Raw genomic sequence first — 13871 nt, 5'->3', positions numbered from 1 at the left:
TAAATCAGTTTAATTTGCGTTGTACTGAGAGTACTGTAGTGTGAGAATGCCAGCCTTTAGGATTTCCAGCCAATCAGAAGGCCGAGTCCGCGTTAAGTTTGCTGAACAACCATTCACAGCTGAGCATCTGTATTACTTACATTAGTTTCATTTTTTTTTCCTGCTATGATTTTATGCTTACAAATGTAATTTAAACAGAAATTTTAAAAGAAATTTCGACTATAAAATGAAATGTTTTTATTGTAAAAATAATATCAATTACTGGCAGGCAGCCTAAGTTTCTGACAAAAATGAGCTTTTAAGTTTGCTTCTAGACGACGTAATTTAATATTGAAATTTCTATCATGAGCACTGTACTAAAAAATAATTTTGAAATGTCTAACTTTTTTGTTATTGAAGCTGGAGGCTTCAAATTTTGGGTATTGGGTCTACTCGTGGCAGTCTTTCAGCAGTTAAAGCAGTGTATTTCTTGCAGGGTTCGTTTAAGGGTATTAATTTAAAAATCTGTAGATTAACTATTACACATGTCAGTCGTAATACGCGGTATTACATAGAATGGAATTTCTAGTGTGGCTTCAAAACAGATTAATTTCAGCTGGATTAGAACCGTTTATCAGCAACACTAAATAATCATGTATAGCATCGTATACAGACAATTGTCCACGAATATTAAAATGAAAATCATAAAAAAATTTTAACTAGGAACAAAACTGGTTTTAACTTAATAATGTGTCATTTTAATATCCGCGGAAAGCTGTCTAATACGTTGCGATAAATAAGTATTCTAACAGTAAGAATATAACAGAAATATATACAGATTAAGATACCTATAATAACTTTTTGAAACACACTTACAAAAATTCACAACAAAATGAATGACAGAACCTTATAGCAGTTACTGTCAGTACGTACTAAATCTTACTGCCATTTCATGGTACCCAAATATTATATTCTTTATACATTTTTTATTTGTTAATTTTGAAAGTAAATTAAATATTAAAGATAGATCTAGATGTAAAATATATACCATATTTTATACCATAATATTTTCAATAAGATGAAAAATATTACCTATATTTATTTGGCAACTTTGAAGTTTTACCCTTTATTACCAAAATCAACTAAAATGAAAATATTAAGTTTGAACAAAAAGGAGCTAGATACAACACTATAAGTAAATGTCATTTTCGGTGCGTCCGTCTGACTTACTATTACAACAAGGATGACAACATCCATAAAAGCGAAGCGCTGAAACGGTAGGACAAACGGACATTAACACTTGTATAGTGTCAGAACTGAATAATCAGAATATAAATGTATAAGAGTCGATGCAAAATTGTAAGTAAATTTGTTGAAAAACTGCTTGATACAGAATAATGTTTATGGACATACTTACATTTTTAGGACTTAATTATAGAGTTGCTTCGCTTATAATATTGTACTTTGTTGTCCCTGGAATCATTGTACAAAAAATCAAATCAATTGGATAATTAGATCATATAAAAATTTATTGTTAAAAAAGTAAAAAAATCAACATGTTTAAAATGGACATACGGACATTTTGGTAATGATTATAGAGTTGCTACGCTTTCTAAATCGTACCCAACTACTAAGGAATCACCATGCAAAGTTTGAAATCGATAGGACAATTCTAACATGCCTAAATTAACGAAAAAAGCTATCCGTTACGGACGGAGTGACGGACGGACGGAATTATAGAAAAGCTTCGCTTTTAAAAAGTGCAGTAAAAGTAATTTTACATTTTGTTTTTAAGTCTTTTTTTTAGTATGTCTTCGAAGCCGATTAGTATCCACAGGATTAAACAGGTCCTAAGCCATTCTGAAAATCATATATAATATATAACAGACAATTTTCCATAAATATTTATATAAAAATCATAAAATCAATACCCGTTTTGTTAGCCCGGGCCTTCAATTTTTATCTTTTTTAGTTTCTATTTTTTTTATTCTGAGCTGGATCTTTAAATCATTTTAGTGGTGAGCCAGATCGGGATGAGCCAACTTTCCACCAATGAGAGCACAGGATTTTATGAAATGCCGCGCTGTGATTGGCTGAAATTCGGCTCACCTCGATCTGGCTCACCACTAAAATGATTTAAAGATCCAGCTATGGATTAAACTTTCTTTCTCTCTCTGTCTCTCTTTTCCCTCTGATATTCTCTTCTTTTTATTTCTATCTTACATTTTGATAATCTGTTTTCTCGTATTCATTCGAATCCGGTGGATAGGAACCGGTTCTCATCCATACGAAAAAACTATGTCTAGCATCGTATTATATCCAGCCTTCTACGAATTTAAAAATGTACAATCATAAGATTAAAACCAGATTTTTTAGCCCGCGCCTTCGGCACCTCGGAGCTAAAAAAACTGGTTTTAATCTTATAATTGTACATTCTATATCCGCGGAAAGCTGTTTTATAATACGATGCGAGAAATAACTATTCTATCTCTCTATTCCTCTGTTTCTATCTCACCATCTCCGTTTACATTTCTCTTTCCAACAGAACCATTAAAAGCGAAGCTTTTCTATAATTGGGGTCGGTCCGTCCGTCCATAACGGATAGCTTTTTTCGTTAATTTAGGCATGTTAGAATTGTCCTATCAATTTCAAATTTTGCATGGTGATTCCTTTAATAGTTATGTACGATTTAGAAAGCGTAGCAACTCAATAATCATCGCCAAAATGTCCGTGCGTCCACTTTAAACATGTTGATTTATTTTACTTTTTTAACACTAAATTTTTATGTGATCTTATCATCCGATTAATCTGATTTTTGGTATATTGATTCCTGGGACAACAAAGTATAATGTGATAAGCGAAGCAACTCTATAATCAAGTCCTAAAAATGTAAGTATGTCCATAAATATTATCCTGAATCAAGCAGTTTTTCAACAAATTTACTTACAATTTTGCTTCGACTCTTATACATTTATATTCTGATTATTCAGTTCTGACACTATGAAAGTGTCAATGTCCGTTTGTCCTACCGTTTCAGTGCTTCGCTTTTATGGATGTTGTCATCCTTGTTCCTAGAAGAGTAAAACAGTCCAATTTAATGCCTAATTGAGTTCTAGACAGAACAGCTTATCTACTTTTACAAATTGATTATCCTAATATGTAAAAGAAACAGGATGTTTGTCTGTATGTAGCTTAAGATCTGGCTAACCGCTGTGTCAATATACTGTTCCTGTGTTAAAGCTTTATATTTACCCTTAGAAGGTTATAACTATTTAGGGGTAGGGTCCAGGGGCGTCCAAGCTTTTTTTGGGGGGGAGGTAAAATTTTTTTAAGGGGGGGGGTTAATTCGTTTTTTTGAGGGAGGGGGGTAAAATGGCGCGCGAAGTCTGCACCCCCAAATTCCTTTGGGGGGGGGGGGGGTTATCCCCACTTTACCCACCCCCCCCCCCCCTTGGACGTCTATGGGTAGGGTACCTCCATCTTCCCAAGACAAATCGCCAATGAAAAAGAACCCCTTCCCACCTAATTTTTTCTTATTTTCTTTTTAAAACTGAAATTAATTGTGGTCAGTCGAGTGCAGCATATACCAATAAATAAATTAATTTGAAAAAAATTCATGAAACCTATAAGTGCTTTTCAGCTGTCGTTAAGGGGCAACACGTAGTAAAATTGACGACTTTTTTATCTGCCCCCCAAACATTATTTTATATTTAATTCACTTGTTGGTTATACCTTATTCCTGGGTCGAATGGTTTTTCCTATAACTATTGGTTTATACCTTACTGTTTTTCATTCAGCTAGAAATGTGTTTAACTTATTATTGTTGCGCTACTTTTGAACATAATTGTCCTTGTTACTTTAAAGTTTAACTAGCGGCTACGCCCCCTTGAGGCCTCTAGGGGCACTTGAGGAGGAGACAGTCGAATTTAATAACCCAATTTCTTATTTTAGATTTTAAAAGAAAAAGTAAAAAAAAATTTTTTTTTTTTTGGGGGGGGGGGGCTTTTTCATTTTTTTGGGGGGGTTGGGTGTGTAACACCCCCCAAGAAAATAGTTATAAACCTTCCCGGAACCTATAAGAAGCTACCCTGTTAAGGAGAACCCGTTCGGTTCAGTGGTTAGCGAGATCCTTCAGTACAAACAAACACACAAACATCCTGTTACTTTAAAGTTAAATACCCTAGACTGTTGACTATAGGACCATCCTATGGCGTTGCTACAAAAGACCAACTCTACAAAAGACTAACACCTACAAAATACCAACAAATATATTTTTTTATATCTTTGGAAGATTTTATCATTAAAATTGGAAGATTTACAAAAAATTTCTTGGAAGATTTTCAAGCAATTATTTCATTACATTGATACAAAAAAATAATTTTTTTTTTTTTCTCGTAATTGTGTCGTTTATAATCTATTTAAAGCATTCATTTTATTCATTATATTCAATAATTTGATAAATACAGATATAATGGTAGACCATTTGCAGCTTTAGACCTTACATCATTACGATTTTGGTAGGTGTTGGTCTTTTGTAGTGTTGGTCTTTTGTAGGTGTTGGTCTTTTGTAAGAACTACTTGTTGGTCTTTTGTAGTGTTGGTCTTTTGTAGAGTTGGTCTTTTGTAGCAACGCTTATCCTATGAATTCTCCGACCATGCCCAGTTATGTATTCCCTATGTTTAAGGGAACAGGGGTAGCTATTCTGATAAGCAAAAAGTTTGGGTCCCTAAGATTCTAAGGACTCCATCCACAGAATGTAAAGATAAAATTGAAAACTCTAAAAATCTTTTTAACAAATCAATAGTCTTAGTATTACTGTAAAAACCATGGTAAAAACAACTAGCTAAAAATACACTTGCTAAAAATGACAAAAAAAAACTTCAAGACGAATCATTGTATATGTACTAATAGTACAAATTTTTTTTACTGTTTTCATAACTTTTGTAAATTTATTCAAAGAAAAATAACATTAGAGTCTTTAATTGTCCTATGTACAAAGTATAAGATTTGATTTCTATAATACTTGTCTAATATTTCCCTTTTTCAACCACCTTTAATCTTTCCACTATAGCTTCCCCTTACATCACACTTCAACTCCCTGCCCCCCCCCCCCCCTACTTACAAATTTTCCAATTTCCCCAACTCAAATTGCAATGGGAATTATCCCCCGCCACATTTTTACGCCTGAAACATTTTACTATAAAGATTTGAGAAAATTTTAATTATTCTAAAATGGCTATTTTTTCATTTTGTTCTCTCGCTCGTTCTTATATTGTTCAATGGTTTTTTCAAGCCGCTCCTATTGATTCTCCTTATATACAAAAAATATTTATGGGATATTTATTAAAATATAAAGTTTTTGGAAGAGTATTTACATTATAATTATTTTCGTAAGCCCATCTTAGCTTAGTATCTAAAGAGACAGAGAGGGGCTAGAAAAATAGCTTAAAACCATCCCAATACTTAACAAAGAAAATGAAATAGCCTAACACCATCCCAGCGCCTATGTGAAGCTTACCTAAATTAGTGAATCCAATCGGTTCAATAATCATAAAAATCTTAAGCTTCATTCAGAAAAAAAATCTTGCTGGACAAATGCAATTTAATAGGAGCAAAAATCTTTGTAAAGTGCTCGATAGTTCCATAAATTTTCTACTGTGCTATCAATCCCCCCACTCTGTGAGTTGCAGTGCACCGCGCTCCCAAAAGACTTGTAACCTCCGGCCGGTTAGAGAGGGGGGGGGGGGAATAGAGTAATAGTTGCAAGGAGGGGTACCGGTGGAGGGGAAGGGAGGGAAACTTAGTTGGTTGGGAGTTATTCAATCTCAAGAAACACAATTAATTTACATAGTGAATCACCTTACATTTTTGATGTAAAAGCACTAAAATAAAAACTTTGGAAACAAGAATAAAAGAGAGGCAAAGGAAGGGAGGGCAAGGGATGGAAGCAAGGGCAACCAGTTGGTAGAAAAAGGTGAAGAGGATACATAACAACTGTAAGAACTACAAACCATCTCATATTCAGTGCTTACACCACCCATCTCATTATTAAGTGATATTTAAAAAGTATCTTTATTGGAACAATTTAGTTTGTTAGTCAATTTATACTTTCATGTTTAAATTTATTAGAATTATTATCATTTTCCACGAAAAGAAAAGGTGTTATGAGTTTTTTATTTGTTCTGTTGATTTAGCTAAGATCATATGTACATATATACTAATTTCTATAGTACATAACAGAGGTGAGAATAATAGTTAGATTTCTATTGTTATCTTATATTTATACAGTATGACAAAAAAGTATGATTACAGAAACCCAGTAGACTGTGATTGAGTACAAGATTAGATTACAGTACTGCTTTGCTATATATTCTTTGTTTGTCAATTCGTTTTAAAAATTTAGATCATATTGCTAATGCATCACGAAATTATGACTTTTAATGATATATTTATAAAACCTTTACTTAATGTAATATTGCATCTGTTTTTTTAAAATTGTACTAAATTGTATTTATATCATTAAAATTGTTTCTAGTTTTTCTTGTTAAGCTACATTATTGTCCTTGTTTTGTTGAGAATACTTACACCTTACCCTTACTCTGCATAATTAGATTTTATTACTACAGTTTCGGATCTACTGCAGTTCACGGTAAAATATTGCTGGCAACGAATATTGCCAAAAATCTACGAATTTTAAAGGCTGCTAGCTGCCAAACGGCTGAACGTACAGATCATGCCCGCACACTGTTTTAAGCGGCATAAGAATGCCTACAAATAATCTGGAATAGCCATAAATCAATAATGCATAATTATCTCGCAGTGCAGAGAAATGCGCGAAATGGGCCTATTTTATGCGTTTTTTCTTCAGTGAAGCTTTCCCAGTGCATCATTGGATCTTGGCTATTCCAGATTATTTGTAGGCCTTCTTATACCGCTTAAAATGATGTGCGGGTATGATCTGTACGTTCAGCCGTTTGGCAGCTAGTAGCCTTTAAAATTCATAGTTTTTTGGCAATATTCGTTGCCAGCAATATTTTACCGTGAACTGCAGTAGATCCACAGTTTCTTATCATAATGTTTGACCTATTTCTTTACTGGTCCTTCTGTTATCATCCATATTATAACACGAAAATTTTAGCAATGTCTTTCTGTATGTATGTTAGGATTTAGCTTAAGATCTCAATAACTGCTATACATAATGGACCATGGCAACGCCACGTTTTTTATATTCTTTTCTATGAAAAAATACAATTTCATAATATATTATTATTCATCTTAAAAGAATATTTTAACAAGTAGCGCATCCGCTCGTCGTCGGGAAGTAATAGGTTCGAATCTCGGTTCGACACCGCGTCATATGCTTCTATGTCAGATGCGCGACGTATATAGTCAGAGTGGGGGAAATGCCTTGGCCCAAAAACAGGCGCAACTCGTTACCATGCACAGTTGGGACTTCTCAGTCAAAGGTCGTGCATCTAAGAGAGTTGGTTGTCTGATGGGCGAATGGACGCTTTACACCGCAATCATAAGCGGAGTATGTTTCATGGTGCGTGGAGAGAGGTCTAGTTACCTAGTACCCGAAGCGACACCTAGCCCCCTATAGTCTTAACATCTTCTTTCCTAGAGCAAAGTTTCTGAAGGCTAGAGGCGAAGCCAGTAGTAGCCCTAATCAAATTGAGTAATAGTAGATTTAAATAATATTAACCCACAAGGAGCATAATTTTATACTTACGTCTCCCCCCCCCCCTGCCTCCCAAGGGATTATATTATTGTTCCCTATAGAAGTTTTGCAAAAAAAGAAGGGAAAATAATTTTCTAGGAAGATTAAAAAGTTAAAGCTTTCCTATAACTAGTATTTTTAAACAATTTCTAAAAAGTTAAATTCTTTCTTTGTCTTCGGCACCTCGGGGCTAAAAAAACTAGTTTTAATTTCATAATTAAACATTCTATATCCGCGGAAAGCCGTTTATAATACGATGCGAGAAATAACTATTATTGCATTTCTATGCAGATTCTTATCAAAAGGATATCTAAAATACAAAGTAGAACGATGTCTGTCCATCTGACCGTCTGTCCGTCTGTCTGTCTGTCCCTTAAGATCTCGGTAACCACTGAACCGATCGGATTCTACTCTTCAGGGTATCTATCTATTGGTCCTGTGGTGGTTTTAAGCTATTTTCTTGGGGGGTGGGACACCCCCAACCCCCCCAAAAACCAAAAAATCCCCCCCATTTTTTTTTGTTTTTTTTTTGAAGGGGATTTCCATGGTCCTTTACGATTTTCGCCATAATTTTTTTTTATCACCTCTTGGGGCAAAGCCCCTAAAGGCTAGGGGCGAAGCCGCTAGTTTATTATAAACCAGGGAAATTAAGGATAGAACAAATAAATAATATATCCCCCAAAGACTATGTGAGAAATTCTGCTTTTGGTTGATGACAAAATTGTGGGACTGAATTGTTTTATTCTAGTTAAACCAGCATTGCCCCCCCCCCCATAAATAAACAAGTTGTTTTTACAAAATTGTAAACTATTTTTTTTGGACACATTGCTTTGCACTAACAAACACATTGGGAAAAAAGAACAAAAGAAAGGATTTTTCGTCTAATGTCCCAACTTTTCATTATAATGAGTTGTGCCTGTTTATATGCCGAGACTATCGTTGTCACGTGTCAGACCTAGCAGCAGAAGTATCATTTTTGACATGGTGTGGACTTGCATCGAACCTGACACCTTCTTGAGCAAGCAGACACTCTAATGCCACGGATGTAATATGAAGTTTAAGGAAAAAAGAGATGCAACAAGGATGACAACATCCATAAAAGCGAAGCACTGAAACCGTAGGACAAACGGACATTAACTCTTATATAGTGTCAGAACTGAATAGTCAGAATATAAATGTATAAGAGTCAAAGCAAAATTGTAAGTAAATTTGTTGGAAAACTGCTTTGTACAGGATAATGTTTATGAACATACTTACATATTTAGGACTTGATTATAGAGTTGCTTTACTTATAACATTATACTTTGTTGTCCCAGGAATAAACATACCAAAAATCAGATAAATCGGATGATTAGATCACAAAAAAGTTTGTTGTTAAAAAAGTAAAAAAAATCAACATGTTTAAAATGGACTTACGGACATTCTTGTAATGATTATAGAGTTGCTACGCTTTCTAAATCGTACCTAACTACTATAGGAATCACCATGCACAGTTTGAAATCGATAGGACAATTCTAACATGCCTAAATTAACTAAAAAAAGTTATCAGTTTGTGACGGACGTACGGACGGACATATGGACCTACCCTAATTATAGAAAAGCTTCGCTCTTAATAATGCTAATTGAAAGAAAGAAAAGGGCTTTAAATTTGACTGCTTGTCTTAAAAATATTGTGAATATTATTAGATTTTATAAAGGTTTTTAACAATAAAAAAATATTTACTTTTAATTAATAATAAAATATAAGAATTTTGAAAAAAAAATAGTAAGTATAATTTACATATTAGATGAATATTAGACAAAAATTTTGTATGAGTTTAGATTACAAAACAATGTTGGAAATATATAGTTTTTTTGGCTTCATTATTTAAGCACTAAAATATACAAATATAACATTTTGTACAATTTGCAAAAACGCAGTTTTACAGTATAAACAATACACTAAACTCTATAATAATAACATTGCCCACTGTTGGCTGTGCCTCAAACCTCAAGGGGTGAAAGTTATCCTATTACATTTTTGTTTGTCCCGAAGGATCTCGCTAACCACTGAACCGATATTGTTCCCCTTTTTAAACTATTTTTGGGGAGGTTGTCTTCATCCCCCCCCAAAAAAAATATTTTTTTACTCTTTTAAACACTCAAATTTAAAATGGTATGAGGTCGACTTTTCCCCCTCCTACCTTAAGTGCCCCTAGAGGCTTTTAGGGGGCGTATCCGCTAGTACCTATATATTTTGTCATGGGTTGGAAGGGAGTATTGCTTGTAATTGTTAGTAACTAAATTTCTTTGGCTACTTTTTTAATGTGTAATAAACTAGGAAGATATTTAAATAGTATTTTGCTTAAATTAGCAAGGAAAAGAAAGAAAAACGTTTTATTGAATTTTGATTCATTTAGTTGAGTGTCCTAACATTTCAACCATTAACTGTAATAATACATAATGGTTAATTTTGTGTATAATCAATGGGGATATACATCAATTTATCGGTCATTGTCTTATACCAGAGGTGGATTCTTCAAAAACTTTTGCCTCACTAAAAATGATTTGCCCCACTAAAATTTAGAGGGGATAATTTTGCCTCACTATTTTGCCCCACTATTTTAGAGAGGCAAAATGCCAAAAAAGTTTTTTAAGAATTCGCCTCAGGTAAATATTCCTGGGTTTACTAACTGACGTGGTTTACCCCTAAAACTACACTAAACCAATGCACAATTTATTTGACAACCAAACTCTTAAATATTTAGAACAAATTACGTACATCACAAGTATGATGTAAAATTTTCACCTTATTAAATGTTAAGCACATCTATTATTTACAATTTCATGATATGCCATTATTGGTTTGTTGTTGAATGGAATTAAGAACAGAATTCTGAAAAATGGTTTTTTTTACTTTAACCACAAACCAACTATGTTAAGAATGGTTTAAAAGAGCCCCAGAGGGTTATGATTATTTTTCCCGCAGGGTTATGGTTCCATTATGCTTCAATTAAGTTTTACAAATTTTGTCCTCAAATTTGTATGTAACCTTTTAGCAAAGTTATAAGTAATGTACAGAACAATAAGAATAAAGTAAAGGTCAACAATTTAATAATGTATTGATGGTTAAAAACAGTACTTACAAATATATGTATAGTTGATTTACCTATGGCACCTTGAATAAACTGAAAAAAAATTAATGTTGCCTACCCCAAGAAGGTGTTTTGAAGGGTATTATCTTTTGTTTGAATGTCTTTGAAACCGTTTCAGAGGTATTAAAGAACACATATGTGCGTTCGGTTAGCTTGTATTGTTTTGTTTATATTAGGAATAGGGTAAGATCTTAAATAAATAGTGTCATCCTTGTTTCAATAATAACAAAAAACAAGTAAATGATAGCTTTCACATCCAATATCAGAGCAAACACTACAATGTAATCAATTGTTCTAGTAAAATTACCAAAAAGCTTTTGGATGGCAGACAAATCAAACTCAACCAAATTATTTTCCGTTTTTAAATTATTAATTTGATAAAAGAAATTTAAGTCCCAATTTCTACAGGATTCTACCTCTGCGGGGCTCTGCGGGCGATTTCTTAACCTTACCTAAAATAATCATTAAATATACTTTTGAGTCTTTGTAGTGCCTTTAAAAATATGACGTCATTCAATACAAATGACCAATGATAGGCCAATATACAGACTAATTTACCAATTACAGGCCGGTATACATTTTAATTGAGCAATGGTAGGCCAGTATGACTTGTTTATTTTTAGGTACTATATAGAATACTAGCGGCTTCGCCCCTAGCCTATATGGCTTTGCCCCAAGAAAATTTTTTAAAAAAGTACTACTGGTAGTACGCCAGTAGTTTTATGTGAACTAACTTCCCCATAAGAAAAAAAAAATTGCGAAAAAATAGGTACCTACGCAAGAAAAAGAAAAAAAAATGAACTTACTTTCCCATAAGAAAGAAAAAATTGTGGAAAAATAGTTAACCTACGCAAGAAAAAAAAATTGGGGGGGGGGATTTTTTATTTTTTTTGGGGGTTGGGGGTGTCTCACCCCCCAAGAAAATAGCCTAAAACCACCACAGGACCAGTAGGTATATTCCCTGAAGAGTAAAATCCGATCGGTTCAGTGGTTACCGAGATCTTAAGCTTCAGACGGACGGACGGACATCAAGCTACTTTGTATTATAGATATACCCCCTCAACCCGCGACCGTGGCTCAACACGTAGCGCATCCGCTCGTCGTCGGGAAGGTGTTAGGTTCGAATCTTGGTCCGACACCGCGTCATAACTAAAGACGTTAAAAATGGTTCCCACTGCTACTATGTCAGATGCGCGACGTAAATAGTTAGAGTGGGTGGAATGCCTTGGCCCAAAACAGGCGCAACTCGTTACCATGCACAGTTAGGACTTCTCAGACAAAGGTCGTGCATCACAGAGAGTTGGTTGTCTGTAATGTACTGTACCACGGGTATGAGGTGAAGGACCAAGAGTTTAGCCTTGAGTTGACAAGTTGACTGTTCAGTCCAGGTGCAACTCACCCATACGACATTAGCATTACCCCCTCAAAAAAAACCTACTGCAATGTTTTGACACTATCAGCATGTTATACAAGTGATAATGAAAGGTACATAGATAATAGGCGCTGTGGGGCCTTGGGTTAATCCTTCATTTTACATCCAGTGTTCTAACCCTCCTTCCTCATAATGATAATAATAATGTTTATTTGGTGCTGCCAGGTACCCCCTAGCTTAGGAGATAGCACATACAATACTCTAAATTGCTGCTATCTATTGACAATTTAGAGTTTACATTATGATGTTTAGTCTCATACAAAAATAAAATAATATAGACTATAATAGATAATTGTTCTTGTTAATATGTATAATTTTAGAACAAAATTTTAAAATGTTACATGTTTCATAATATTATTTCTCGTATTCATTCGAATCCGGTGGATAGGAACCGGTTCTCATCCATATGAAAAAACTATGTCTAGCATCGTATTATATCCAGCTTTCTACGAATATAAAAAATTACAATCCAAAAATTAAAACTTGTCGTTTTAGCCGGTGCATTCGGCACCTCGGGGCTAAAAAAACTAGTTTTAATCTTTTAATTGTACATTCTATATCCACGGAAAGCCGTTTATAATATAATACGATGCGAGAAATAACTATTAAAATTTTTTAAAGTACTCAAAGACTTTAGAATTGTTTTTCAAATTAGCTGATCATAATGTAGTGCTGTTATCATATCAACCTAAACAGCAAAGATATTAGAATTATTAGATTAGCAATGTCTTGTTGATATAGGTTATTAGTAGTCGTGCTCAATGTCAACGCAAATTAAAACTTTGAAACAATGCTTTAACCACTTTTCTCGTATTCATTCAAATCCGGTGGATAGGAACCGGTTCTCATCCATACGAAAAAACTATGTCTAGCATCGTATTATATCCAGCTTTCTACGAATATAAAAATGTACAATCATATAATAAAAACCAGTTTTTTTTAGCCCGTGCCTTCGGCACCTCGGGGCTAAAAAAAACTGGTTTTAATCTTATAATTGTACATTCTATATCCGCGGAAAGCTGTTTATAATACGATGCGACTAATAACTATTATTCATTAAAAACTTTGAAATTGAATTTTGATAAAATGGTTGCATTTTTAACAGGGAAGAAGTGTTCTACTTGCCAAAAAAAGGATTCTCCGTTATATTACTTTGTCACAATTGTATTACACTACAGTCTAAGGCTAGAATAGGCTAAAATATGCTGTTATTTTAGGGTATGCTAATATTTGTAGAAACTACACTAATAGTCGATTAACAGAAAATACACACTCGATAATTAAACATACTGATACATGATGTAATTGTACACATTCATTCACAGATAACAATATCCTTATAATAAAGTAATAAAGGATGTTTGTCTGTGTGTTTGTATGTTTGTACACAAGGATCTCGCTAACCGCTGAACCGATCGGGTTCTCCTTAACAGGGTAACTTCTCATAGGTCCCGGAAAGGTTTATAACTATTTTCTTGGGGGGTGGGACACCCATAACCACCCCAAAAAATGAAAAATCCCCCCCCCCCAATTTTTAAATTTTTTTTTTTAACTAAAATTAAAAATGAGGGAGGGGGAACCCCCCCCCAAAAAAAAAAAAAAAAA

The 13871-nt window shown here is 33.9% G+C and overlaps 1 protein-coding gene across 1 annotated transcript in view; it reads right to left on the bottom strand.

Annotated features, from left to right (window-relative positions):
* Positions 1-13871, bottom strand: part of LOC145318490 (uncharacterized) — a 221458-nt gene that overhangs the window by 120707 nt on the left and 86880 nt on the right. The window lies entirely within an intron of this gene.

This window comes from Acartia tonsa, chromosome 5, assembly GCF_053477335.1.
Source record: "Acartia tonsa isolate MP-2025a chromosome 5, ASM5347733v1, whole genome shotgun sequence".
NCBI lineage: Eukaryota > Metazoa > Arthropoda > Copepoda > Calanoida > Acartiidae > Acartia > Acartia tonsa.
The sequence above is the reverse complement of the archived record's forward strand: the minus strand, read 5'-3'. Positions and strand labels throughout refer to the sequence as shown.